We start from the raw sequence: 3,187 nt of genomic DNA, 5'->3' as shown, positions 1-3,187 counted from the left end.
CTTCACGGAATTGAAGAGAGTCAGGGCGTGCTGGATTAGGCTTTGGTTTAACAGAATGTTGTGGCTGGTTTGATCTTCTATGCAGACCACCCACATTTTCTCAGTAACAGCAACAGGGCTGCTTCGCTTTCTTATCATTCGTGTGTTCACCGGAAAGCACTTTTAATTTCCTTCAAGAACTTTTCCTTTGCATTCACAACCTGGCTAACTGCTCGGTGCGAGAGGCCCAGCTTTTGGTCTATCTCAGCTTTCGACGTGCCTTCCTCACTAAGCTTAATTAATCATTTCTAGCTTTTGATTTAAAGTGAGAGACATGTGACTGATACTTTCACTTCAACACTTAGAGGTCATTTTGGGGTTATTAATTGGCCTAATTTCAATAATGTTGTAAGTCAGGGAATATGGAGGTTCAAGGAGAGGAAGACAGATTGGGGAAAGGCTAGCTGGTGGACCAGTCAGAAGACACACACCATTTACTAATTGAGTTCACAATCTTATATGGGTGCAATTCGTGGCACCCCAAAATAATTACAGTAATAACATCAAACATTACTGATCGTAGATCACTATAACAAAATTAGTAATAATGAAAAGGTTTTAAGTATTGCAAGAGTTATCAAAATGTGACACAGAGATACAAAGTCAGAAAATGCTATTGAAAAACTGGTACCAATAGACTTGCTCAACTCAGGGTTGCCACAAAACTTCAGTTTGTAAAAAATGAAATATCTTTGAAGTGCAATAAAGGGAAACATGGTAGAATAAGGTATGCCTATAACTATAATCCACATAGAATCTTACTGTACACATTACCACAGTTCACTTATCACACTCAACATTTCATAAAAATTATTCCAAGCACATTGAAAAAGTTCTAGAATATTCCAAGAGCTGTATGGTTTGTTTGTTTTAATTTAAATTTTAGTTATCATACAGTACAATATTGGTTTCAGGAGTAGAATTCAATAATTCATCACTTCCATACAACACCCAGTGCTCATCACAACAAGTGCATTCCTTAGTACCCATCATCCATATAGCCTATCTTCCACTCACCTCCCCTCCATCAACCCTTAGTTTGTTCTCTATCATTAAGAGTCTCTTGTGGGGACACCTGGGTGGTCCAGTTGGTTAAGCATCCAACTCTTAATTTTGACTCAGATCATGATCTCACAGACCATGGGTTAGAGCCCCAAGTTGGGCTTTGTGCTGGGCTCTGTGCTGATGGTGCAGAGCCTGCTTGGGATTCTCTCTCTCTTTCTCTCTGCTCTTCCCCTGCTGGTGCACATGCACTAGCCTGCTTTCTCTCTCTCTGTCTCAAAAATAAATAAACATTTTAAAAAGAGTCTCTTGTGAAGAGCTGTATGCTTTTGAATTAGAATTTCTTCAAGTATTCATCAAGTATCTGCTCTTTCTTCCAGGCTGGTGTCCACTTATACTTCCCCTTCAAGTAGAAAAGGCAAAAAGGGAAGCTCAGATTCTTAAAAAGAGTCTTTCCACTCAGGACATGGCAGAGCCTGTCCCGCCTTCTTCATAGATGCACTTTCTGGGGCCTACCAGGCAGTCCTGGATTCTCTGCAGTAGGGTGTTGATTGAAACATCCTGCCTTGTTTTGTTGAGCCAGGTCACCAGCATTTCATACAAGGCACCCTGCATGCCTAAAGTAAGAGCCCTGGCCGCAGGGATCTCATTGTCCTGGAGGTCCATCTGCCGCATGAGTAGTTTCCAGGAATTAAAGAACACAAGTTTGGAAAGTCATCAGAGATGAGTTTCAGCCTAGGTTGGGTGAAAGCCACAGAGACAGTGAGTTGGGACACATTTCAGAAAGGACAGATGATGTGCAGTCAAGCCTAGACCCAGGAGTGGAACCTAATGAGCTCCCCCTGCTGGTGAGCCTGCTGTTCTGCATTCCTTATGGGCATCCCATCAGCAGAAAATCAGGCCACACTGCCTGGGCCTCACCTGAGCAGGAGGCCCTGGGGGAGTCAAGGTCAACAGATAATCTTGCCCTAAGGCAGGGCTGATTGCCCATCTGGGAGGATAGATGGGTTATGGAGTGAGAAAGCAGAATGTGGTAAGAGTCAGAGGGTAGGACAACCTGTGGGAGCAACAGGTCCTCAAAGGAGGGAAACTACATGGATCGTGAGAGGGAGGTCCCAGGACTGCACCGGCACCTGTGCACAGAGCTGACACCACACTCTGAACCTGTGCTAAGGGACGCTCAGCACCCCTGCCTGACACCTTCCATGCTCCAGAGTGCAGGGCTGTAGGGTGAAGGTGTTTCACAAGCATGAGGAAGGACATGGCTCAGCATGGCCAACCGGCCAGGGGGCTGGTCCCAATGGGCCAGGTGCCCTCATACAGCCAGCCAGAGCCCCCAGGCCACTTTAGAGAGCCAGGGTCAGTGCAGGACAGATGAGGCCTGCATCCACCCAGGACCTTATTGTGGGCAGCAAGCAGATCCTGACAGTCTCATGCCAACGGGTCCTGGAGAAACTAACTCACTCTGTCTGTGCGCTTGGGGTCCACTTCACAGCCTAGAAGACAGGGGGCATTCACCTTAGCAGAGGGGAGGGCCCTCTCTGCCTCATCTCTCTCCACAAAGATGGTGGGAGGACATGGTATGGGCTGGGGCCTCAGACACTGAACAAGGAGCCCCTGGGACCTGGTGACAGGGAGGGGCATTCCAACTCTGGTGAACCCTTAGGGAAGGGAGAGAAAAAGGGGGGAGGGATGAAGTGAAAATAAACACAAAATCTGTTGGGTTCTGCTCTGACCAAAGCTGTATAAGCCCCCGACCCTTTCCTCCTGACTCTTGCCACTCATTCAAGATACTGACTACCTCTCTGTCCCAGCTGGGGGCCCTGAAGACCTGAGGAACCAGCTTGCCATCCTGGATGTGGTCGGGGAGCTAAGGTGAGCATGAACCTGAGACAGAGCTGGTGGTGGGCAGCCTCAGGCCAGTGGTCACTGGCTCCCCATGGGCCAGGTACTGGACTCTTGATTGACACACTTGAGGTTGCTCCTGAGGGTGCAGGGACTGTCCTGGACCATCCCATCGGGCACCTGGGTACAGGCACAGGGAGGGGATCCGCAAGGGAAGGCTGGAAAGCTGAGGAGGAAGGGGGAGCAAGCTCCAGGGGCCCAGTGTCCCTGACAAGAGAGTGGGGGCAGAACAGCCTGGAGG

At 48.3% G+C, this 3,187-nt stretch overlaps 1 long non-coding RNA gene across 5 annotated transcripts in view; it reads right to left on the bottom strand.

Moving 5' to 3' along the window:
• Positions 1-3,187, bottom strand: part of LOC121039862 (uncharacterized) — a 59,125-nt gene that overhangs the window by 2,897 nt on the left and 53,041 nt on the right. The window lies entirely within an intron of this gene.

The sequence above is a fragment of the Herpailurus yagouaroundi genome, unplaced genomic scaffold (assembly GCF_014898765.1).
Source record: "Herpailurus yagouaroundi ecotype Mexico unplaced genomic scaffold, PumYag 181, whole genome shotgun sequence".
NCBI classification, from domain to species: domain Eukaryota; kingdom Metazoa; phylum Chordata; class Mammalia; order Carnivora; family Felidae; genus Herpailurus; species Herpailurus yagouaroundi.
Note: the sequence above shows the minus strand (reverse complement) of the source record. Positions and strands in the feature narration are given on the sequence as shown.